This window comes from Strigops habroptila, chromosome Z (assembly GCF_004027225.2).
Source record: "Strigops habroptila isolate Jane chromosome Z, bStrHab1.2.pri, whole genome shotgun sequence".
In the NCBI taxonomy this organism is placed as follows: Eukaryota; Metazoa; Chordata; class Aves; order Psittaciformes; family Psittacidae; genus Strigops; species Strigops habroptila.
The window spans coordinates 54714980-54741953 of NC_044302.2; the positions used below are offsets into that span (position 1 = coordinate 54714980).

Genomic DNA, 26974 nt, shown 5'->3' on the forward strand with positions numbered 1-26974 from the left:
CTGTTTCCTGGGGGAGCCCAGGCTGAGTGTTAATAGACCTTTTCACAAATTGCTAACTACTTATTGTCTGTCTTCTGTACATCAGATTTGTAGTTATCCTCCAATGTGCAATGCCTGTCCATTCAGAAAAGCTACAAATGTTCGTGCATTATATAGTCAAATTAGACTGCTATAGGTATCAAATAATTAAGGGATCCTATTCTGCAGCATGAAATAACTTGAGATACTTAAAATCTTTAAGTTAAGTAGCTCAGAGGCAGAGCTCATATGAAGTCTAAGAATCTGATCTTTGCAGGGTGGATGCAAAAGTGAACACAAGTGGAGGAGATCTATTTCCCTTACCATATCTAAATCTTGTTCTTGAATTCTATGTGCAACTTCTAACCATGGCAACTGTCCATTTTCTTTAAAAGAAGGAAAAGGATAATATTCTTTGTTGTATTAGTGATCCTATATCAAAAAGGAAAGAGGAAATAACAAACAGACTTTTGCTAATGGCACAATTTAACTTTCAGGTTCATCTTGCACAGAAAATTCCACTTTGCTGTCTTTCTTTGGACCAGCAATTGCTACAGCATACTGAAGGACATAGAATGTTTTATCTTCTAGCTTCGCTTTTTAACATTATATACAGCTTACTGGATACTCCCTTAATAGGAAAAACAGTTTAAGCTGTGTCCTTGAAGGAGGCGTGTGTTCCAGTAAGCACTTATTCAGGACTTTGGCGCATAGATTCAAAATACTGTTTTGAAAATCTTACCCATATTCAGCTTTGCACATGCAGATCTCACAGACATCTCGCTTTCTTTTTATAGTTTCACAGATACCTAGTCTGCATGTTTACTCGTGTCCAGAATTGTTGCAGTTTGCTTGAGCCGTTTAATGCTACCCGGTGTCAAGGAGAGACTGATTTAGTTTCTTGGAATGTGCTTCATTCAGATCGTATTAGGCTTCTCACAAGACACCATTCTGTGATATCATTTCCTTTCTAAAATATGAGTGAAGTAATTTCTTGCTACTCCTGCCTCTGTAAGAATGAGCTAGTAGCTGCAGCATTTTCCGAGAATCCTATTTGTTCCTATAACTGAGGCAAATCGGAAGAAGCACATTTTGTCTTTCTTCTGAAATGTATATCAATCTTTAATACTTCTAGTCTTTCTTGATTTCCAGTTATTAATCCTAACAGGGATGTTGTCTGTTACTGAGTAAATTGGGGAGAAATGGTAAGCAGGGCAATATTTCCATTATTCCTGTTGCATAATAGATCTGTGCCTCTCTTTGGCTGGATTACGCATGACCAACCTTTCTTTTGAGGCTGGTTTGTTAGACTTCCTTCCAAGTATTTGTCAACAGTTACTCTGTCAGTCAAGTTTGGTCAACCAGCCTTAGTTATAAATCATGTTCAGAGGCTGAACTGCACTTGCACACTGCGAGCACATTGACTCATTAGTACCCGAGTTTGAAGAACTGGAAGAGTGGCCTCAAGCTGTAACTTCCTTAAATCCCATTGAATTGACTCGGGCAGGAAAATAGTGGTGGGGGAGTTGCAGTGTCTTCACTGGGCTTTTTGTTTTCATTTTAGTTAATATACGTGAATTAAAAAATGAAGCTAGTAATGCCAGCCTAGACCCCTTTTTAAGACCAGTCTTTTCAAGTCAGTGGCAGTATTGTTAGCAAAGAGGCTTTTACTGTAGTGAGGTAGGAATGTGAAATACCCTTTCTTAAAGAGAAATGCATGGATGATTGTTATTTGTTATACATGTATATGAAGAGATGTTAATTTCCTTAGGCAGAGAAGGGAGTGGAGGCATGGAGAAGCATTGTAATTAATTACTGGGGGAGGGGTGCCAGAGGAATTGTTTGAAAGCCAAATCTGTTCTTGAGTAGCACCTGCTTCTCAAAAAATCCATCAGGCTCTGAGTGGAAACTGCTGGGTACTTAGCACTTCTGCAAATCTAGCTACCTAACTTTCCACTTGAGTTTTGAGATGATGCTAGCATAAGGGTCCTAACTTGAGATGCCACAGGAGATGGGGGTGCTTCTCTATTGAATGTTATACGCTTTTCCATGAACTGTGACTTAAGTAATTGAAAAGCCACACTGTGACATGAATCTCAGTAATCCCAGCTGATTTTAAAGTGCAGATCCCCAGACTAGTTTGTACACAGATGTTTTACCTCATTTATCTGTTGTAAGGAAAACAAACTCATGGAGGATTGCTGACATTTCTTGCTGTTAACAGTTGCCATGGAAGAAAAATATTATTTACTGTGAAAATTTCATTATGTACCTTCAGATAAGCCAGTCTAGAAAATTATTTTGTTAAGTTCTCTCTCCAAAGACAATGGTTTGTTTGTTTCTTTACCCCCTTTCTTCTGCTTTCCATCTACCTCCTCAATGTCTCCTGCACTCTTTGCCTCTGGATATTTAGATGTTTCAGCAAAGCTTCTTAATGCAGTGGGTTGTCTGTTTTGGTACAAGTGCTTTTACTTCCCCTTTTCTTCCTTTTTTTTTTTTTTTTTTTTTTTAATTTATTAAAAAAAAATCCAAACAAATAAAATAATCCCAAAAAACCAAATATATCTCTGACCCAGTTGTTTTATATTGTTTGTAAACTTCAGGTCTGTTTCATGAGTATAGTTTTCTTTTGCTCTGCTCTGCTTTACTTATCCTCTCCCTCCCGATAGAAGACTATAACCTTTCCTGCTACCTTTATGTAACCTTTCCTGCTACCTTTACATCTCTTCCTGTTTCTTTCGGCTGCCTGTATCTCAAAATAGCTGTAGTTAGATGCTACAGAATTTGGTGATGCCGTTAGACCCGGAATTTGAAGGCTGCTGGATAACATGACAGTCCTTTGAAGTCCTTTGTGGGGTGGCACAAGAGAAAACTGCACCTACTTCTGTTTTAAAAGCCTTCGGGAAAGTTGCTAGCTCTGCAAAAACTGTCCGTAGTGCCATTTAGGAATGAGGGACTTGGTATGCGTTACTAATGTAGCAGTGGAGGCTCTTGGATGCTCTTTGTTAACCTAATATATTGCATTGCTGTGGCTAGTAACTCCTTTTACATAGGCATCAATTCCCAGATGTAAAGCTTTGTTGCAGAAAAGTCTGACTTATGTTAAAGTTTGGGGACATACAACAAAGCATGTGTTTGTTCCAGTCCCTAGAGACTGATACACTTTCATTTCCACATATGTTTAACAAAGTCATGTAGTGTTTGCTTACCAAAAGCTTCTACAGTAGAATAGCACAGCAGCTATTACTAATTTGGTAGTGCAAGCCAAGCTCAAGTGTGGAAGTGTTTTTTTGTTTGTTTCATTTTTCAGATAGGCAAGAATCTTCTGGAAGGAAGACATGTTCACATATATCCAGAAATAACAGCTTGTTTTGCAGAAACTGATTGTGTTCTGAGGACATGCTCAATAATGTAGTTATTAATAACAAGCAGTTATGAAAAGAAAAAACATCTGTCACTTCACAAATTAGGAGCAGCAACCGAGAAAAGCTTCTGAAAGGCTTTTCACTATTTCATTGTCCTATTAGTATTTGTATATTTTAGCAAGTACTTTATTTTTGACATCCTGCATTTTCAATATTACAGTAAAATAGGCTATTCATCAAGAAGTGGAAGAAAGTATTTTAGACTCATTTGCGGAACTTCTGCAAAAATCCCAAACGTTTTGTCTCCTTCCCCATCAAAGTACCAGTAATGCATTAATGAGTGAAAGCGGATGACCAATATGCACTGACTGTTATTACTAGATTGCCAGCACTGTCTAAATTTTTCAGGTGCCTGGGATATATTATAGAGCGCGTTAAATCAGCATTTGGTTTGAAGTCTTAGTCTCAAGTACGGGGTGATAGCTTTGTGCACATCTCACTAAAGCAATTGGAATGCTTGAGATCTCTATAAAAATAATTTACATACATACTGGATAATTTGAGATGCTCAAAAATGGATGTACTAGAGACACAAAAATCAGATTCATTCTGTTTTGACAAATATCAACATCATTCACTACATTGCATGTTCAAGAGTTACAAGTATTTCAGTACCACTGTGTGTTATTCTGCAGCTCCTCTGACTCTTACCCCTCTTTATCCTTCTAGTTATTTCTGGCTTGTGTGCTGCCTAATGTGAAACACAAGAGTTAGTTTATCATTGTTTGGTTTGGTATTTGTTTGTTTGGGTTTTTTTTTTTTGGGGGGGGGGGGGGGATGGCGCTCTAGCAAATGTGTATCTTTAACAAAGAAATTGAAGTATTGAAGTTCTTCCTACCAGTTGTTGTACCATCCTAGTTACACAGCTGTACAACAGGAGACAGAGAGGGGGTTATAAGATCAGGCTAGATAAAAGAGCAGGTGGAATCAAGTTTTAAAATATGTAGTATTACAAGCAAGCATATGGTACATGTACTTTTTTGTTTTAATAATCTGTATTCCTACTTTTAAATATTTACAAGATATTCACATGGAAGGAAGCCCACAATTGCAGGTTAGTGCATCACAAATTCTGGATTAAAAGAACAATTAACTTTTTGTTGCATTTAGAAGTATTAGAAGTATTTGAGTCGTCATCCTCAATATCATCCTCAACTCCTGAACATTCCCTGACACAATCACCCCCTCACCCTTCCCAGGTTATTAATGCTGGCAGTTAACTGTGATGCTTGTTCAACAACTGTGTTGAACAGTTGAACCATGTTGCTTTTTTCAAAATGCGAACTTTAAAGAAATTCCTATGCAAAAATTAGGCTTGTTCATCTCTGCTTTCCTTTGTGCCCATTCAGAAATATTCACATGGTGCTCAAAGACCTCAGCAGAAGTTCCAAGAAGAAACATGTTAGGGAGGATCTAGCCTGTTTCTGAAAAGGTTACTAAGAAATAGACTAGACTGTCTGTGTATGTCCTGTGTCAACACACAGTTAAAATATCACACTTCTATCTATGATCCTTCCAGTGTATGCATCATAGTTGTTAGCGTATGGGACAGGTGGCCCCCTTATAGTTGCAGACTGTATATGGAAATCATCATCCGCTGACTCTTGGGGAGTGTGGTAAACGCATAACCTTGCCAGGATGCTCTGGTAATCTTACGGGCAGCAAATGCAGCAATTCCTATTGCCTTCTATGGAGACTTGGGTTCCTCAGATCTGGCACAAATCCCAAATGTTTCTTCCAACTGTTGTTAAAGAGACAGACCTTCAGGTATTAGGACTACTGATCTCATCACATTAAGTGAAAAACTAGTCTAACTTTTAGTTAAGGCCTAGAAAAACTTCTTTCCTTTCCACCTCTTTCTGTGTAGTAGTCTGACACCCTATTTGAGAATGCTTTTGCATCCCATGTACTCTCTGTATGTGCTTATTTATGAAAAACTAATGATCACTTTGAGTTCCTTTCAGTGAAATCTTCTGTTTCCACTGTAAACTACTTACCTGCACACAGTTTCAAAAAATGTGTTGTATGAGTTATGTATTGATACTCAGGGTTCTCATGGAGAGTTAATTTCTTTCTGTGTTATTTTTCTGCTATTCAAGAATGAATTTTTTGCCTGAGGAAGAGGAGTCCAAAGTGAAAACCAATTATTTTTGCTTGCTTTCTTTACTCTGACACTAGAAATGCTAATCAGTACTTTATAAGAAATTGCTGATGTTTACAGGCAAGTTGGTACCAAAACCAGTCCAAGTAGCAATTATGGAATCACAGAATCATACAATGGTTTGGGTTGGAAAGGACCTTAAGATGATCTACTTCCAACCCCTCTCCCATGGGCAGGGATCCCTCATCCTGTACCATGTCACCCAAAGCTCTGTCCAACCTGGCCTTGAACACTGCCAGGGATGGAGCATTCACCACTTCTTTGGGCAACCAGTGCCTCACCACCCTCACAGTAAAGAACTTCTTCCTTATATCTAACCTGAACTTCCCCTGTTTAAGTTTAAACCCATTATCCCTTGTCATCTTACCTAAGCACTTGATCTGATACTGTGGTTGTTAGAAAACTGTCAGCTCAGTTCTTCACTGGGCAGAGTTTGAATCCTCTCCTACAATACATAAATTGTAACAAAAGTGTCATGGGCCATGGTGAGGGCGCTGTAGAAACCACTGTCCCTGCATTGGAGAAGAGGTGCTAGAGGGGAAATTGCAGTTCATCCTTATAGTAAAGGAGGAACTCTCACCTAAATGGGCTCCTCATGCTGGGAGATTGATTACACATGGTGATGACCACTTGGATCCAATAATTTTTCACACCAAAACAGTTACAGTACTTTGAATTGCACTTCAGGCAGGCAGGGATAAAATACTGTAAGTATCTCTAACCATTTAGGGTAAAACAAAGAGCTGTTTGTTTTAGCAGTGTATAAATCCTAATACAAGGGCAAAACAATGCATGAACCAAATAACTGATTAGACTGCATCATTGTTTGCTGCGTATTTTGGTGTCTTGTGCTTTTTTTTTTTTAAAACAAATTGCTGTACAGCTTGGTTTTGTACTGAGTGTACATGCCTTGAACTTCATCAGTTATTACACGGAGTTCAGAAACGTTTTGTTAGGAAAACTAACTTTCCACAGAATGATAGAATCATAGAATGGCTTGGGTTGGAAAGGACCGTAAGATCATCTAGTTCTAACCCCCTGCCAGGGGCAGGGACACCTTGCCCTAGACGATGTTGCCCAAGACTCTGTCCAACTTGGCCTTGAACACTGCCAGGGGTGGAGCATTTACGACTTCTTTTTGCAGCCTGTTCCAGTGCCTCACCACCCTCACAGGAAAGAACTTCTTCCTTATATCTAACCTGGTCTTCCCCTATTTTAGTTTAAACCCATTAACCCCTTGTCCTATTGCTGTAGTCCCTAATGAGGAGTCCCTCTCCAGCATGCTTATAGGCCCCCTTCAGATACTGGAAGGCTGCTCTGAGGTCTCCACGCAGCCTTCTCTTCTCCAGGCTGAACAGCCCCAACTTTCTCAGCCTGTCTTCATACAGGAGGCGCTCCAGCCCTCTTATCATCCTCGTGGCCCTCCTCTGGACTTGCTCCAACAGCTCCATGTCTTATGCTGAGGACGCCAGACCTGCACACAGTACTCCAAGTGGGGTCTTATGAGAGCAGAGCAGAGGGGCAGGATCACCTCCTTTGACCTGCTGGTCACGCTTCTTTTGATGCAGCCCAGGATACGGTTGGCTTTCTGGGCTGCAAGCACACGCTGAAGCCGGCTCATGTTCAGTTTCTCACTGACCAACACCCCCAAGTCCTTCTCCTCAGGCTGCTCTGAATCACTCTCTGCCCAACCTGTAGCTGTGCCTGGGATTGCCCCAACCCAGGTGTAGGACCTTGCACTTCACAATGTTGAACTTCATGGGGTTGGCATTGGCCACCCCTCAAGCATGTCCAGGTCGCTCTGGATGGCATCCCTTCCCTCTAGCATATCAACCGAACCACACAGCTTGGTGTTGTCGGCAAACTTGCTGAGGGTGCACTCAATCCCACTGTCCATGTCGCTGACAAAGATTTTGAACAGGATCAGTCGCAGCACCTCTGTGACCCCTGAGGGACACCACTCGTTACCGATCTCCAGTTGGACATTGAGCCATTGACTGCAACTGTCTGCATGCGGCCATCCAGCCAATTCTTTATCCACTGGGTAGTGCATCCATTAAATTTATGTCTGTCCAATTTAGAGACAAGGATGTTGTGTGGGACAGTGTCAAACGTTTTGCACAAATCCAGGTAGATGACGTCAACTGCTCTGCCCCTATCCATCAGTTCCGTAGCCCCATCATAGAAGGCCACCAAATTGGTCAGACAGGATTTGCTCTTGGTGAAGCGACGTTGGCTGTCACCAACCACTTCATTGTTTTTCATGTGCCTTAGCGTGGTTTCCCGGAGAATTCTGCTCCATGATCCTGCCAGGCACAGAGGTGAGACTTACTGGTCTGTAGTTCACTGAATCTTCCATTTTCCTCTTCTTGAAAACAGGGATTGTATTTCCCTTTTTCCAGTTGTTGGGAACTTCCCCTGACTGTCATGGTTTTTCAAATATATGGACAGTGGTTTAGCAACTTCATCCACCAGCTCCTTCAGGACCCGTGGATGGATTTCGTCAGGTCCCATGGACTTGTGCACATTCAGGTTCTTAAGATGGTCTCGAACCTGATCCTCTCCTACAGTGGGCCTAAGGTCTTCATTCTCACAGTCCCTCCATTTATCTCCCAAGGCTTGAGCGGCACGGTCAGAGCCCTTGCCAGTGAAGACTGAGGCAAAGAAGTCATTGAGTACCTCAGCCTTCTCCAAATCCAAGGTAGCCAGTGCTCCCATTTCCAGCAGGAAAATTAATAGGTTTTAAGCATTAATTAAAAACTAATTAATATTTTTTATTTTTAGGGTGGGGTTTTTTGTTGTTGTTTTAATTAATAGTTTTTAATTTTTTCTAATTTATTTAATACTTTTGCTGAAGGTTCTGAATGGAAGCTCTGCCCATATACCTCTCTCCTTCACAGCGGCACAACTGTGTGAATGTGTTCATAGAATGAATCCAATTGTTTATGCCAGTAACATTTTAAATTAAGCTTTGGGAAGGTAGTTCAGTGTGAATGAACATTGCTTTAGACCGAAGCATGTTGTGCTGATTTGGTCATTGTGTCCTTTTCTGTTTTGTGTCTTCTATCTGTGTCTTCCAGAAAAGGCCGTGACTTTTAAAAACAATTCTTTCTGGAAGATTAGAAGTATTAGGAGACTGTTCTTAGTGGTTTTAAAAAAGACAAATCTCATCTCCCTCTTCCTTAAATTGAACTGCAGCTTGAACTTCCCATCAAGTCATGAACAAAGATAACTGGTTCATAAATGAGCAGCTTCTGAAGACCCTTCCCTGGAGGGGACCACTTGTGGTGGTGGCAGGCAGCTTAGCCAGGGCACCCGATGCCTTCTGCAGCTCTTCATATGTAAATGCTCACGAGTGAGTGCTGGGGTTGCCCGCCTGTTTTCTAGTGGGGGGAGAAAGGGGAATGCTCTATTCTGGCTGTGCTCTGCCTGCTCAGAGGAGCAAATAATGGAACCCTTTGTGCCCCCCTCTAAAGACATGTGCTTCAACAGGAATGGGCTGTGCAGCTGCAACCCTAGCAACAAGGGCCTGGAGAAAAGAATGGGGGCAGCTTTCCAATGGAGGATGGCCACATTTGAAGATGAGCAAATTAAGCTGGTAGCCTAGTGTTTAGAAGAACCAGTGTGGCTGTTAATTCTCCCTAGGGTTTTTTTTTTTTTTTTTTTTTTTTAATATTTTAATACTTAGACTGAAATCTGTGTGGTTTTTAATACATAGATCAATGATGTAAGACTTGCCAGTGTCTTTGTTGGTTGCTTTTAACTGTATGTTGGTTTGAGCTTTAGGAATTTTTCATATTGAACATAACACTTTTAAGTCGTTCTCATAACAAGTAGTAAAAATCCTTGGTTATGGGTGGGATTTGGGTTTTTTTTGGTTTTGTTTTTTTGTGATTTTAGAGTCTTAACTTGATAGTTTTTCCTGGAGAATTCACACATAATTCATTCTTACCAGTTAAAGGGCATGAAGGTATTCAATTCAAGCTGATAATTTTTTAATGTAGATGCACAAAATGCTTAAAGAAGCAGTGGTTTGAGAAATAAACTTATTGTAAAAAAAAAAAAAAAGTGTATATATTCATGGGACTATTTGCAAGATTTGCATTGGTGCTTCCAAAGTGGTTATGCTTATTATGACAGTTGATTTCTAGATTAGTTAATGTTAAATGTTTTAAGATGCAGCAATCCTATCCATTTACATGGGAAGTCCTATAAATGAATTGGGATAATGCTACTGATGTGAATACAGTAGGCTTCATTAATTACCTAGCTGTGGATACTGATTCACCAGCCACAGTTCTGGCTGCGTGTCTAGGAGAAGAGGGAGTGTTTGTTTGAGGGAGACACTGAATAATGAATACCTTAAGCCAAATGATCTGTGGCAGAGTGGCAGACAAAGAGGGCTTTGGGGAAATGACTGATTATCCTCCATGAAAGGATCGCAGCAGTATCTGGCCTTCATGCCGAGCCTTGCATGTGAGCCATTGCCCTTCTGTGTGGAGAGAAAAAGGAGAAATCAAATCCACGTAGGAGTAAAGACATCTTGCCGGTGAAGACACTGTGTTACTGCATCATACTCACCTAGTTACTGTAACAAAGAACGTGGAAAGTTTAGTTATTTTAGTTCTGTTTTCTAGTATTTTGACAAAGGCAGTAGCCATTTTTTGGTTAGGTTGGTACAGATCTTTTGTTGTCTTCCATTTTCTTACTTCCTGTATGCAGTCTCTAATGTCTGTGCTACCAAGATGACTCTAAGTGAAGTGGGAAGGGAAAGGTCTGGCAACTGCAAAATATTTGGAGGCAGCTTAAGTCCAAGTTACGGAATTCTCAATATTTTTGTGAGGGTTAAGAAAAATGAGGGAAAAGTTTTGGACTTGGGTAGGATTCGAGGCTGTACTTAAATGCTAGATTTAACTACCGTACCTTGTGCTCTTTGCAGAAGTTGCTAGTGAAAGCAAAGTTAGAAATTTAAAGAGCTTAACACCCCTTTTAACAGCCTTTTCCTTTGTTTGAGAAGGAGCAGCCATAATGGAAAAACACATTAAAGAGCAACTATAACTTTTATCTAAATGCACATTCTTACATTTTAATCTTAACTTTTTAGATAAAAATTATTATACCAGGCAAAGGAATTGGTGTGTGTTTTTGGGGCTTTTTTGTTCCCAAATATACACAGGATGTATTTGACAGCAGATTCAAGGAAAATGTCCCCCACCCTACTCACACTCTGAAACGAAAAAGCGAACAGTTGTGTGGCATTGGAGGAGATAGAATCTCACTCAAACTTTGTATGGTAAACTGAATTGTCACCTTAGAGATGTTTGACGATTTAGTCAAAGTAGTTGCTGCTTGCTTTTCAGTTGAGTGTATTTGCTTAAGTCAGTTCTACATGCAGACTTGATTGTGCCCTCCAGCAAAACCTTAGTGACTCATCTCCAGACCTTTCACTGGAAAGGAATATACAAATGAAATACTATGATGTTATTAAATAATTAAAAAGAAAAACCCTGCGACAACCCAACTAACCAAAGAATGGAACCAAGACAAATGCGAAGGCAGAAAAGACCTTTTTTTTTTTTTTTGTTTTTTCTTTTTCTTCCCCCCCCCCCCCCCCCCCCCCGAACAGAGAGGATTCTGCTGAATTTTACAGCTTAAATTTTCAGTGATAATGGAGTTAGCCAGCAGTTCTGTAGTATGCAGAAAGAATGCTTACCACAAAATTTGTAAAGGTCAGTATGCAGATACTTACTGATTGTATGTACTTCAGACCTATTGCAGTCTCTTCTTCAAAAGTGGCTGCAAAACTTCTTAGGAGTTCAAGGTAACTGAGAAAAGAGGCCAAGTCTCTAAAAGGACTAAACTCTCTAATAGGGCTGAAAAAAAAATAGTACATCTCTCAAAATCAAAAAATATGCCATTTCACCTGTTTTGTAAAGCCGATGTGCTAGTTTGCGCTATTTTTATCTTCCCAAATCTTGTCTTTTTAATTCCTGTTTCTTGGTCATTTGCCACAGCGGTGCTTGAGAGAAAATGAAGCCTTATGGTACTTGGTGCTTTGTATTTCCATATCGCTGTCATCCCAGCACAAAACAAAGCTCCAGTGTTTAAAACCCAAGCATAGTCTTATTTAAAGGGAAGCGTGTACCAGTATCGATCCATAGGCTTTTCGGACTATGGCAGTATCAGGAAAGGTAGTGGATTTGTATGTTAGGAAATTGTAATGGTCTGTCATGGTTTTCCATAACAACACTTGGAGCCAGAGTGATCCTTCTGAATGTATATTTAGCTTGTGGTCTAGGGAACTAAGTATTTGCCAAGAGAAATAACTGATTAACTGACTTTGCCTGTCAAAAGAATCGAGTAAGACAACAGACCATGGACAACAGAGTAGATGGTATTGGCAAATAGTGGTGGGTTTTTTTTGGGTTTTTTTCTTTTTTTTTTTTTTTTTTTTTTTTAAGCTTAAACTTGGTAAGCCGTGTAATTCACTTCACTGTCTATGACTTGTTCTGCAGTCTTCATCAGCACAGTTTACAAAAGAGGTCTTAGAGGCACCTGACAGTCTTTCCTGATAACGAAGAGCTACAATGGTTGTTGCTGCCATTTTCCTTATGGCTTTGTTACATATGTTACAAAAAGATCACATCTTGCCTTGGCTGTCTGGAAAACTTCCATGGTTGGTCTTGACTAAAGGAACTTGTATTTCCCTGTTTCAAGAGGGCAAATGGTTTTGACTGATGTGAGAAACACTTGGGTCTTCATGCATATATTTATAAAGGTTCTTACTCTCTGCAGCAGCAGCATTCTTTTCATAGCAAGGAAACACAAGCATTATGCTTCATATTTTATTCAGGACTTCTCAAGTTTATCAGCAGAAGTACTGTATGTCTAGTGATTGTTTTCACATGGGAAATACCATGGTCAAAACACTGTTTATTTTTCAGACTTCCATTAGGGGTTTTGTTTAGGTCAGAAGGTTGGAAAGAAGAGGGTAGTGTTTTCTCTGTGTGTTTTGTTTATCTTACTTACCTGCGTGCAAGCAGGTAACTAACATAATGAGAGAGATTGATTGGGGGCAGCGTGCCCCTGATCCTTACCACCACTGCTGATAATGTTTTCAAATGTGTTTTCTCGTAAATAATTTCATTTCTTCCATTTTCCTTTCCTTCCTCTCAAACAAATTCTCCAGAGCTAGGTTTTTATACCTGAAAGTGTTCATTCAGTGTGGATAAGCAAATAACATCAGGTAATGTGACAGTGGAATTTAAGTGCCCACAATGGGAAAAAGAATGCAACTTCATTGCTGTGCTATCTTACAGTGATAAGATTTTATTTCACATTGCTAACATCTGCTATAAGTAGATACTCTTTTGGCTATTACAAAATGCGGTATTTAGTGACTCTTTTTTCCTCACCATATGTGTGAATGGAGAAGAGTAGTATAGAAATTCCTGAGGAAGCAATAGGAAAGCAAGAAGTAGGTAGTATCTGATAGGGCAATATCTGAAGGTCGTGCCAGGCTAGTGTGGAGGCCTGGACCACACAGGGCAGGAGCAGGAAGCATGGCCTCTTCTTTCAACAAAACTTCTGGGAATGTGAGTGTAAAAGGACTCTGTATCAAGAAGCACCTAGTTCAGATATCTTTGAAAAGCTGTTTTTCACCTTTGCTGTATGGAAAAGGTGGACTCAGCACAAAAGGGCCTCTTGGCTTGTTCTTTCTGTTTTGTTTTCTAATTTTTGGCTCCTGTCCCCGCTGCCGAGGATTCAACATGTTTGCTTGACAGTGCAGTACTTCAAGGAGAATAAAGATAATAAAAAGAGGAGAAACGTTACAGTATCTGGCAACTTGAGACACCTGGAGGGTGATTGCTTTGTTCGAAATACTGGCAGAAAGGTGAAAGGTACACAGAACTCTAGCTAATCCCAGTTTCAGCCTTAACAGCAGTGAAATAGTGCAAGTATCTTGAAGGAAGAGTTAAAGAGGAAAATGTTTTATGTTTTCTAATGTGTGGTTCACTTTTCTTGAATTCCTGATTCCTCTGTTACTCCAATATCTTTATTCCAATGTTACTCCAATATTTAGATTTGAGCTGTACCAGGTAGATCAGCCTACAGAACCTACATACATAGATAAGACTGATGGAGATTTTTTTTTTTTTTTTAATTATTATTTATTTAAAAAACAGAACCGAATCACAAAGCCAAATACAATACATGAGTGGGAAAAATATCAAAGTAGATTATGAAGTAGGGAAAATTTCTACAAAGCTTTGATTATTTTATAAGAAAACAATATATTGTATGGTTTTACTTGGAATGTTATACATACTGAAAATAATAGTAAAAGGCAAGTGATGTGTGATGTCACACCACACATACACATTCCAGATGCTTACTTGTACTACTCCCTGTATTCTGCCATCTGTAAAATGAGGAGGTTGAGAAATCGTTTGAGAAAGGGAGGAAAGAAGTTGAGGGGGAGGGATGGTAAAGTGTTTGTTTAACTCTGAATTATACATAAATGAAGGGGCACACTTTTAAGACTTAGCTTGCTTAGTCGTCAGGATAGTTTTCTAAGGGTACCAGTAGATTCCCCATAATTTGTTTTCTTCAAGTGACATTTGAATGCCTATTTTAACAAAAGATCATGAAACAGACAAGAAGTTCAAGATCTTGGTTTTCATTCAATAATGACATTAATGTCTCTTTGTTTCGAATATTGGACAACAACATTGTAGGGGCCTCATCAGACTGGAAGAACATCCCATCCATTTATCACTGTTTCTGTTTGCATCTAAAGCAGGCCATCGTCAGTTTAGCTGGCATTTGTCTACACAACAAATTTTCAAACTTGAGAGTGTTTTTTCCACTTAGTTTCCAGGGTGTGGGGTTTTTTTGTGATTTTTTTTTTTTTTTTTTTTTTTTGTATATCTGTTAAATGCGAGGTATTAGAAGCACATTGGCAGCCACATATCAACCAATTACTTAATTATGTATTTATTGCCGTCCTTTCCTCCTTCCTCCCCCCCCCCCATAGCTTTTACCATTAAGCTATATACTTGTTTAACCTGGGTTAAACTGATTAAATCTGTGTTAGAGTAGGAATGGGGACCTGAAGGCGTGTCATGGAACAGAAGTGCTGATTTGCAAACATCTTCAAAAGTGTAGTTACCCAGTTATATCAGTAATGTCATTTGTGCTTTTGGGCAGAATATTTTTTTTTTTTTCTAATTAAAGTTGTGTTTTGTGCATCCAGCTATCATCTGGCAGCTTGACCATGCAAATAAGAATGCCATGTTTAATAAATAGGCTAGATTAATTGATACCATGTTTATTCTTTGTAACTTCAATTTTTCATTCCTTGGTGAAAACACTGTACTGCTGTCTTAATTGCTCTAAGCAGTTAAAAACATTAACTTAAAAACATTAACTTCTTAGGTGATAGCAACTAAATGAGAAGTTCGTGTCTATGTTCAGCATAGGCGCTTCTCTTTTCCCTTAGGGCAACAGAATCTTTCTGTGAAATCAAAACAAAAGTGTCATATAGGACTGTCTGAGTTGGCTGTATGTTCTGAGCTTCTCTTGAGGTTATGGTTACTAGTTATTGACAAAAAAGTAAATATTTTATGATAGCACTGTATCCGTAAATGCATTTCATGCATGAAGATCCTAGCATAAGAAGGCAAAAAAACCCAGATCCTTTCAGTCCAGGTATTTTGTTGTTATTGTTACTATAACCTGGAGATAGTTATTGTATTTTTGACATGATATAGCTTTGATTCCTTCATGGAAGATGGAAATACACGACACTGCAGGCCATTACCTTAAAAACAAAGTTAGAGCTAGATTTTGATGCCCAAGTACTTCGTGTGCACAAATCGGCTCCCTTTTCCACACAGATGCCTATGCAGGGGGTGAGGTACAGAGCACATGAGAGTCAAAGAGTTGACATTTGGGATGGGGTCGCGCTCTGAGGTTAGGTGAGTCTCGGTCATGTCTGTATGTGGAAGCTGTACTAGGTGGTCCAGACTCCTTTTCCATAGTCTGCTCTAGAGTCCTGTCTGGCATGGGTACCACTACTCTGCTTGTGAAAGCTCTCTCTCACATACGTTTGGCACCTCCTGAGGTGCCCACATGAGAAGTGGATTAAATGCAACGCAATAGTTATGCATGAAACCACATCTCAGACAAATGAGCACCAACCTCTTCCTTCTATAGACATTGTGTATGTGACAAATGGCAAATCTAGTTTTATATCCAGTGTGTTCTTGGTTGCCTTCTCTCCCCCCCCTCCCCCCCCAAGAATGGGTTTTCTGATTTCTTTTTTAATAGGGTAGTTTGTGCTTAATATAATTCACAGATAAAAGACTTTCAAAGGCAGAAGTCGTAGCGTAGGAACGTAACTGTAATTGAAAGCTAGTAGGAAGCTTGTAGGAAGTAAGCAGCAAGTGCTGTCTGGCTTTGAGCTGAAGAATGGAATACTCTGATGTGGAGGAGGGGGTGATTGTGGTGTGGTGGTTTTGCAGATGTTTTGCCCCCCCCCCCCCTTTTTTTTTTTGGGTGGGGTGCTGTATTTTCTGGGAAGGTCTTGTGATGTTGTGGTAGCTACTTGATAATCCAAAGTACAGCTTTCCAGTCAGTTGTGGAAACCAAGCCTGGCAGAAAGAGCTGCACAGCTTGTTAGTTTTTGTTTAATGAAACCAGAGCTTAGTTAAGATTCCAGATAGTACAAGCACTGTGGTTTACTGTGTGTTCACAACATCTGTTTCTGAACACCTGGTAGCATGATAGAAAGTACTGTTTTTCAAAATGCGTTGAGAAGCAGATAGCTTTGCTGAGAGTTGAGGTTTAGTGTACAATAAACAGTTTCTACCAACAAGAAGGTTAACAATTAAACCAGTGACTGTGAAGGTAAAATTGAGAATAAAATGTCATGCTAGTTAAATCTTCTTTATTGACCTGGGTAGGAATAAAGAACAGATTTACAACTGTGTGCTTTTGCTCTAGAATGGCTTGGTTTTTGTGCTTCAGCATTCTTGTGTATAAAGCAGAACCATTTGCAGTGTAGCTGAGGGTCTCAGTCGCTGGTGGAATTGAGATTGGAGCTGGACAGTTACTCTCCTTTCATGTGATTCTTAATGTCTTTGGGTGTCTTCTGCCCTACCCAGCTTCTTCTTTTAGGACAAAAAAAATGCTATCGTGATTATTTTTCAACTAGTTTGTATTGAATAGCTGGCATGACTCTGCTTTGCAAAAGTCATGTAGTAGTGAATCTAATTTTTATTGTGTGACATGAGCTTAGTCTAGAATGTATCGGAGAAAGAATAGGAAGGGTGTTTCTACTGCACAACACGCTTAAGAGCTAATACAAAGCAGAGTTTTTAATGAAGAGAATTAACATCAAGTGGATGAGTATGTCAGAGCCAACTGACTGAAGCACTTTTGCAGTCAGAGTAAACTAATACATGTGGTGCCGGCAAATCAGGTTTTTTACTGGTGAGAAAAAGAAGACCTTGATAATCTAAGTATCCATCTGTTATCTCCTCCAGTTTTTAAAAAAATTGACAATTATCTGCACTGAAGGGGCTTGCAAATGTGTGTAACATCAGTGAGGCCTTACCTAGGGGCTGGGAAACTGAACAGAGATCTTTGACCAAGGGCTTGTTCCCTGAGGAGGGCTGGTCTGCCTGCAGCAAGCAGGATGCCCAGTGGCTGCTCCCACCCACCCTCCTGCACCCTCAGCCAAGAAGCTGCTTCAGGTCTGAGGAATGTTTGTATTTATCACAGTTCATTCCACAGGAGGGTTTTTCATGTTTTTAGAAATTGAATTGAAATTTTTTTCTTAAAAACCCACAACAACAACAAAACCCAACACCACCAAACACAGCAAATAAACAAAAACCTCACTAAACCTCAGAATTTACAAGAGCAGTTGTTTGTTGTGAAACATTTTTTAACGCATTCTGTTAGTAGGCTCTTGGTTAAGATTGGATAGTTTGTAACATAGGATACTGCCTGCAATTTATTAATGAGAGTTCTTTAAATTGTTGTCTGAATTTGCATCCAGAAAATCATATCCCATCTGTGGTATGCCTGGTTTTTAAGAGGACATATGGAAGTAAAAGTTATAACTACATGCTATGCAGGTATTTTCTGTCTGTTGTCTATTTTATGAGAATACAATTTTGAATAGCTGTAGTTAATATAACTAGAAGTTCATTGTGGAGTTCAAATAGTGTAATCTGGTGGTTATTTAGTGTCAGAGTACACTTTTCATATTGCCTATTTACTTCCTTATAGCGAGCCATTGACTAAGAATTGAGATACATAAAGTTTCTTTCATATTTAGTAGGCAAGCATTGCAAGTTGCTTCTGGTTTTGTCAGCAGCTTTCAGTCTGGGGAGCTGAAATGAACCTGTGTAGCATTTGTAAATATGAAACTCATTGGCAAAATAAATCTTGGCTTTGACAAACCTTTATTCTAGGTTTTTCTGCTCACTGGATGCCTACCGATGTACGTAAGCCGTATGCCACTGTATACATAGGCATTTCATAAGAAAGCCAAACCATTTGAGATTTATAGTGTTTTACACTGGCAGTAGAACTTCAGGTGGCTTCACCACCGCTAAGATACGAACTGCAGGGCATTTTCCGAATAAGCATTTTTAGCAGTAATGGCCTTGAGCTTTTTGTGGGTACACAGGGAACACAATTCAATGTTTCTTGGCAAGATAGGCATAGCATTTCTGAGGAGCCAATTCAGCTTCCTGTGCATTCAGATTTCAGAACAGCTGTAACTGTTCTGCTTAGAGTACTTATTTTGTTAAAATGTTTCTGGAACATTTTGAAACTTGGTTTTTGTAGAGCACTTTGTTTCTTAACTAGGTCAATAATTCTGGTATCTCCACTGAAATTGCACTTCAGCGTTGGAGATTTGTCTTGTGCACCATGTATTTTTATTTTAAGCTAACTATATGCTTGGCTATTTTTCTACATATGTTACGACATTGTGTCTTTTGGGTTTAAAATCGCACGTCTCTCTACCTGATCTCTTAAGCTTCATCAACTTTTGTTAGGCTTTGGTGGAGTTGTTTGTGTTGCCTAGTATGTAAAAAGACATGTTGCAGATGAATTACTAAGAGAAACCATTGTTATTTGGTTAACTTAAAAGGGTTTTATTATTAAATTGTGATTGTCAAATGATAATCAGTGACTGAATGAAAATTAAATGATAATCAATAAGGCAATAATGGAATGGTAATTAAGCAGTTATTTAATCCCATTTTCATGAAGGATAAGAAGGAAGACCCTGGTAATTACAGGCCTGTCAATCTCACTTCAGTGCCTGGTAAAGTTGTGGAGAAGGTAATTCTGGAACTTACTGAAAAATACTTGAGAGACAACACAGTCGTTGGTCATAGCCAGCACAGGTTCATGAGCGGAAAGTCCTGCTTAACCATCCTAATTTGCTTTTATGACAAGGTCACCTATTTAGCTGACCAAGGGAAACCAGTGGATTTTAGCAAAGCTTTTGATACTGTGTCTCAGAGTATCTTTCTGGTCATAATGTCCAGCATATGGCTAGGCAAGTCCATAATACATTGGCTGAGCAATTGGCTGATGGGTCAGGCTCAAAGGGTTATAGTACGTGGGGTCACGTTAGTCTGGTGGCTAGTCACCAGTGGGGTTCCCCAGGGCTCAATTTTAGGACCTGTGCTCTTCAATATTTTTTGTAAATTATCTGGATGTGAAGGTCAAATGTACGTTAAGGAGGTTTGCTGGTGATACTACATTAGGAGGAGCTGTGGACTCCTTCTAGGGTAGAGAGGCCTTGCTGAGAGATCTGGATAGGCTAGAGAGTTAGGTAATCACAAACTGTATGCAGTTTAACAAAAGCAAGTGCTGGATTGTCCGCCTGGGACAGGGCAGTCCTGGTTATACATGCATACATACTGGGGGATGAGAGGCTGGAGAGCAGCCCTGCAGAAAGAGGTCTGAGGGTTTGGGTTGATGGCGAATTGAATAGGAGTCAAGTAGTGTGCGCTGGCAGCCAAAAGGGCCAACCGTGTGCTGGGGTGCATCAAGCACAACATCACTAGCCAGTCGAGGAAGGCAGTTGTCTCACTCCACGCTGCACTGGTGCAGCTCCACCTCGAGTGCTGTGTGTGGTTGTGCGCACCTCAGTGTAAGAAGGACATCAGACTATTAGAGATTGTTTCCAGAGGAGGGTGACCAATATGGTGAAAGGTCTTGAGGGCAAGACCTGGGAGGAGCAGCTGACATCACTTGGTTTGTTCAGCTTGGAGAAGGCTGAGGGCTGACTTTGTTGCAGACTACAACTTCCTCAAGGGGGGCAGCAGAGGGGAGCTGCTGATCTCTTCTCACTGATGACTAGCAATAGGACATGAGGAAATAAAATAAAGCTGCTTTAGGGACAGTTCAGATTAGACATTAAGAAAAAGTTCTTCACCAGGAGTGTGATCAGTCACTGGAAGCAACCCCAGGGAAATGGTCACAGCATCGTGCGTGGCAAAGTTCAAGGAGCATCTGGACAATGCTCTAAGTCATATGGTTTAATTTTAAGTAGTCCTGTGAGGAGCAGGGAGTTGGACTTGATGATCCTTATGGCTCCCTTCCAAGTCTGTGATTCTCTAGAATACTCTAGATACTCTATGGTTCCATGATACTTCTAGGTCTAGTGTAAAACATCATTTACCTTGTTCCTGGTATCAGATGCTGGGTAAGGGGTCTCTCAACCTTGAGTAATCTCCCTGCTCAAGGGGGAGATCACTCCTATGCGGACTGTTGCTGTACAGAAGAGTTCAATGGGCTGGGGGACTGGGAGAGGGGTGGGGAGAGGGCTACAGATATTTACAGTGTAAAGTGATTGCTTATGGTTAAACCCTTCTGTGGTGTATCTGCAGGTATGCAGCTGTAGCAGTTTGTTTTGTCTAGTCCCAGCTCGGGCTGGTACTGTTAGTTCCTGGTAAGACATGGCTTAGATTCCTTAGTCCCTGTGAAGACACGGCCTATCACTGTTCTCACGGTTTGTCCTGCGGGGCTCACTGCAGTCAGACCTCCTTGTTGGTGACGCCTGAAACAAAGCACTCTTCACTTAGAGTGTGTGCATCCATCACAGGCTTGCCAAACAATAGACCTCCTCTGCACTTCCAACAAAAAAATTAGTAAGGAAATACCTATCACAAAATGGAAAAGGTTGAGGATTTTCAAGATTTTGTTTGCAGTTATATTTTGTTATACTCTTGCCTTTGATCGTGGGGATAAGTATTTTATCAGTGTTTTGAAAAAGACATTTAAGAGCTCTCTGGGGTCAAGTATTTCTTCCGCAGACTGAGTACTCAAATTCAACTGAATATTAAGGATCATTTGCAGTGATTCTCAATCCGTGGGAGGGAGAAGGAAAAAGCAATAATTCCTCTCAGTTAATACATAGTATTTGAATCAGTCTGCAGTCTGAAGGTGGTCCCAAAATAGGGTACTGAATTATAAGGGGTTTTTTCTGTGAAACAACCCTCTATAGGTACTGGTATTATCACTGCTAATGAGCTGTGTCTATTTGTGAATATGTAATGGCTTAGTGTGAACAACTGTAGAGGAAGAAATCTCCTGAAGAGTTTTCCTTCCCTCCCTAAATCTCATTCAGTTTTGAAAAAAAAGAGTGTTTGTTTCAGAAAAATAAAAGGTGCTGTTGACTGCAAATGTCATTGCATACTGGCTGCAATCGTAATACACAAAATTTTTCTTTACCATCTGATTCTAGAAACTTTATTCAGTTTATAGTTGTTCTCCTTAATACAGAGTAGCTGTCTGAGGTTTGTAGAAGTAAAAGCTTGTTAGCTTTCTCGTTATTGTCATATTTGTCATATGTAGCATATGAATGAAATACTTTCGTGACTGCTGCAGTTACTGTATTGCAGATTGTGTTTGTGGCTTCAAATGCACAGGTGCATGCACACGCAGTCATGGTGTTCAGTAGGTTTCTTGTGTGTAGAAATGGATAAGAGGGGTTATCTGTGCTTTGGAAGTTTAGAATATCTCTGTGCTTGCTCCTTATTCAGTAGCTGTATTTCAGTTCATGGTTTTCTTTGCAATTGCTTAAGGATTATGCAGTTAGGATACTCTTCTGCATTGTGGCATATTTAAATGATGACACATGAACCTAACTTCTTTGTTGCTGCTTTTCCCTTAAGTGACTTAAGAAATGTCTGGAGGCAGAGGAAGAGAACCATCTCTTGCTGTATGCTGCTAGACAAAGATGAAACCTGACCCTCCTGTCCAGGTGTCACTTTGTGCTGTGTGTTACACAGTAGTGTGCTGGCAGGTCTCTGGCTATCAATGGGAGAACAGGAAAATGACAGGCAATTTAACGCTTCCTCCTCTCCCCCGCCCTTCATGTGCTGTCTTTTGAAAGCACATGTGGCTATGGCAAGTATTTTTAAATGCGGCCATCTTTCTGACTAGAGTATTCTTTTGAGACTTGCTTTGTCAGCCTGTTCGTGCAGTTCCCCATATTTAGCTTCAGAGTGAAATCTTAACAGGCCCGAGTTAGCACTTACACCTCTCACAAGTTCTAAAACTTCTGTGCTTCCTAGCTCTGCCATATGTCCCAGTAACTTTCTGCTTTTCCTGCCTAACTTTGGTTGTATTGCTTGTATTCCTGCACCATTTTCTGTCTGAAGATGTACTTCCTATGAAATAAACGAAGTATTTTCACATACTGCTTTGAAGTGTCTAGTCAGGAAAAACTGGTGCCACTGCAGACCAGTTGTAGCCTAATTTAGACTTGCATATGTGTAATTGTTGTGTGAGTGTTGTTTAGATGAGGAACCACTAAACATGGTAGAAATTCAAGCCAGCAGATGCTATGTGTATTAAGCTGCTGAGTGGTCATTCAGGAGAATTAATGGGAGTGCTGAGAGTGCAATGGACTGCACAGTACAATAGACTGTACTGCTGCCTGGGAACTGGTACACCTGAGAAGACAGGCTGAATGAACTAACAGGTTCTGTAACTTCTGTATATACTTCAAACATCCTAAATTCCACTTCTATTCCAGGGTGATCCAAGTATCTTTGAAAATGTGATTTGACTTAATTCTTAAGTTTCTTTAAGCAATCTGTCATGTGCATACATGCAGGTGCACTCAGAGTTCAAGTCCTCTAAAGCAGCTGATAATAAATTATAAAAGGGCTAGAGAATAAACATAAAGAAATGATAGGGCCTTAAATGCTAGCAGATGAAAAATGTGCTGTTCTGTCACACTCTGAGCAGAAACTATTGCTGTTTTGTTGCTTGCAAGCTACGGAACTGAAAGCTAAAGCAGAAGCACCCTGCTTGAGCTGACGTACTCTTCCTGTTTGAAACATCTCATCACCATGTGCCAAGGCAGGCTTGAACAGGGGTGATTCATCTGGCTTTTCAAACAGGCAGATAAGCACCTTAAGTGATGTTACTGGATGACTGAGTAAACTTAACTTATCCGGTCCCTCAAAAGGTGATGCTGCTTTTCTTACTGTAATTGGTCCCATAATTGTTTTGTACTTGAGTGGGAGGTGAGGAAGTGACAGCAGTAATCTACTGATGTGCATTAAAATGTCTTTAGATGCAATGGCAGACTTTTGTAAGGCTGTCTATGCAAGTTAAAATCTGCAATAATGGTGTGCCATGTTGATTTTATTTTTTTTTTTTTTTTTTTTTTTTACATGAAACACTGTGTTGGTGAATCTATCTCTGTAAACTGACAGTTTTAATGGCCTTTTCTTCGATTGTTCCCACCTGTTCCCTTTCCTCTATCTTAAACTGTCCTTGGAGATTGCTGTGGTGTATTATTTTTCTGTGGAAAAAAGAATAAATGCTGTAAATAATGCTTCTTACCTATTGTCATACTAAAACCAGCTAGGGGTCCCTTGAATATCTTGTGTAGCCTGTTACGTGGTTTGTCATTGGTGGTGCTTTTTTTGCCCCTGGAAACTGTTCTATTCCTTTTAATGCCACACTGTTAAAGTGAGGGACTGTCTGAATGCTGATGTTGAGCATTTCCCATCCTTACTTTAGACACATTAACAGGGGGCTCTTCAGGGAGGTTTTGAGGGCTTGGGTTTTTTTATTTTCTTTCCATTCTTTATGGAAATAGTACCCTGTTCAGAACCTGCCTCAGACCACTGGTTTGCATTATTTATTTTTTTCTCTGGCTGCTATTACATGTTAGAATTAACAAGGAGGCTGGCTGAGAAAAGTCTTCTTTTGTGTTACCTTCAATAGGGCTTGCCAATTAAAAAGATAATGGTATGCACCAATTAGAACTTTGACTCACGAGATTTATTTATCCTTTTAAGGTGAGTGAGCAGGCAATATGAAATCAGATTTCCTCAGTCATAGGAGTGGATTCTCAATGGCTTCTCATGTGTTCTTAACTCACTGGTTTTGTAGGTAGGGCAGAATAAATTATGCCTAGACTGTGGGTTATGTAGAATAAAACATATTTAATTTGTCTTTAGTTTGTCTTCCTGCTATTTAGTAAATAAAATTGGACTGTTAGTTTTCTGTTAATCTTCCTGTATTTTCATAGTGCAGAACTATTAGATGTTCTGTGCTGTGTTTTTCAGAGAAGTAGGTTCCTGTCTGCATGCATGTGTGGGAAATAATCTGAGCTATGTGTCAGCTGTTTCAGAAGGCTGCATTGAACCCGTGTATGTTGAAAGCAATTATTAGTTGAAGATACAGGAAGCTTTGAAATTGTCAGTGCTAGGGGAAAGGTTACCTGCACCGCTCAGTCACTGACACAGTATTGCCCTTTAAACTTGGTTTGGTCCTGAAAAACTGTGCTTTTCTTTTTCAAACTGGGCACAGGGAATTTTTATGGAACCAGTGTAATACGTTTTTCATTTGTTAGTTTCGTGCACAAAGAAGTAACAACCTTTCAAAGGCATGGCCACTTAACTGAAAAAACAACTGGGGCAGAGGGGGCAGGTCACTTGTAATTGATAAAATGAATGTTTAAGCTTCACACTATCAAGACGTTTTAAAGATGTTTAAAGGCTCTGCCCTTCAAGCTACCAGCTGGCACTTGCAAACTATGTGTTCACTGTCACGCTGCATGAGTTGTTCTTTCCTTGGCTAACAGGTGTTCTTTTCCTTCCTTCACCTACTTTACAGCTCCCTCTCACAATGTCAGTGACCTGATATGAAAAGCCTACTATTTCTCCTTATGGACTTGCTGTGGTTCTCTTCCTGTATCTTTTGCCCTTTTCCAGTATATTTTCTCAGATGGGTACATTTGTTGTGGGGAAACTTCTGATTTGAAACTTTCCATTCAGAAGCAAAGCACTCTCATAATATGTAGTTGTTCATGGCTATTAATTTGTGTTGAGCTTGATTTGAAGTACAGCCTATTCCTAAGTGACTTAAGGAAATACGCTAATGAAAACCATTTCAGTATAAATAGGGGAAAAACAACCCCTGACTCCAAATGACTAATAATCCCAAAGTAAAACCCTATAATAAAATCTTATAAAATATCTTTGTTGTAATGTTCAAAACTGTATCATAAAGATATGAACAAATTACCTTTTTACAGAGTCAGGACCTATGTGTTCCAGGTTTGAAAATACACAAGAAAGTCTTAACTCAAACTTTGAAGACGCTTCTTCAATGTCTTTAAACTAAATCCTAAAGAACTTGGGGGATGGGGAGGAATAGATATGGGAAGGGAGAAGGTTATGAGAAAGTGAAAAAGAGCTCAGCCTATGTAGATGCTGAATGTTGTCCTTTGTCTGGCAAGAGTTACTTGCAGCTCAGGTTTCTCTGGATCTGAAAGTGCAAAAGATAATTGGTGCATTAAAAGCAGTGCCAAAGTCCCCACAAGTGCCTGCTCTGCTAGGTGGAAGGGGAGGAAGAGGGCTTCTGCAAGTGCACTCCTCTGGTGCGATAAAGTTTCTGATCTAGAATTCATGCAGGAAGGCAATTTCTCTATAGGTCATGTTTAAAATCTCTGTTGCTTTTTGTACAGATTGTTTTATTTCAAAAAATGAGACTGGCAGGTGACTAAACACTTCTCACTTCCTTTGAGAGCCACCAGTTGCCACAGCTCCAAGTGTATGGAAGCGTGCACCAGCCTAACCTCTCTGTTGGTTTGGACACACCTTAATCGTTTCCCTCCCCTTATTTCTTGCTGCCACTTGGCTGTATCTGCTAAGCAGCAAGAGGAAAAAGTATTGCTACAATAGAGATTTAAACTGAAAAATATTAAAGAAGTCTTAAAATTTCACTCTGAAATGATAATTTCCCATTTAGCAGCTTGCAGGATTGAAACAAGTGATAGCTGTTCAGAGCCTTTAAGAAAAAACAAAAGTGTCCTTTATGGAATGATACTTCCATATCAAGAATAATTGTAATTTTTTTTCTTATGAATTGAGACTAAAAAACTAGTAGTAGTCCTGGTCACAACTTTGTGCATACACGAGCATGTCATAGTACATCATGTCATGACATACCATGACATGGCATACCTAGTTATGACCTTGTGCATGTTTCACTTTTTAATTTTATTTTTTTTTTCTCTCCCCTTCTCCTTAAATAGTAGTCTGAGCTTTGGAGCAAATCTAGTTAAACACCTGCAGTTATTTTCTTTCTCTTCCTGTGGTTTTATTTGCTTCAAGTAATTGTCAAAGAGCGCTGTTACCGCACTTCCTGTTTGAAGCCACAGTGAACAGTATGCAGTCAAAGGATATAGAGGGTTCACCCTTAAAAAGAGCTTTGTAGATGATTTTTTAAAACAGCGTCAGTTCTTAAGCAATATAATTAATAAGCAGGTTTATTCTAAGTGACCTTCTATAGCATGCAGCATATTCCTGTTTGGATCAACTAAGGTAGATAAATGTTCTCTATCCTGCTTTTTGCCAGTAACATGAAGAGCTTGGGGGGGGGAGACTGATTTCCTTTTTTGTCCTTCCTCCTGTCCTGTTCTGTTTATTTCCTACAGAAATGTTAATACTGCTTTAATAAGAAAAACTGCTGATACTGTAGGAGAATATGCTCCACCCCTACTATTCGTTATTGCAGTGTTTGTACTTAACTGCCTTTATGACTGGTATTTAACAATAAGCAGTTGTTGTGGGTTTTGCATTAGATCAGCTACTGTAGAATAAGCTTTCTGAGTTCTGAAGCTTGGGTTTCACTTTAAATTTTAAACAATGTATCTTTTTAAATATTTTAATTTCTTCATACTGCTTAAAAATTCTATAAATGCTATGAACTTGAAGTTGTACATAAAGCCTTAAAATGTGACAACCTGTATGTTTTTGCATTGTGAATCGTACACCCTAAATTAAGTCTCAATTCAGAGTTTGGA

The 26974-nt window shown here is 39.7% G+C and overlaps 1 protein-coding gene across 9 annotated transcripts in view; it reads left to right on the forward strand.

The window, feature by feature from the left end:
• The window catches only part of CDC42SE2 (CDC42 small effector 2), an 86065-nt gene that overhangs the window by 21971 nt on the left and 37120 nt on the right, over positions 1-26974 (forward strand). The window contains exon 1 of one of the 9 annotated variants that reach the window (XM_030511435.1): positions 26154-26492. The exons of the other annotated variants lie outside the window; for them this stretch is intronic. The gene's annotated coding sequence lies outside the window, so the exon portion shown is untranslated. Of the gene's footprint in view, positions 1-26153; positions 26493-26974 lie in introns of those variants that run through there. 9 annotated transcript variants of the gene reach the window in all.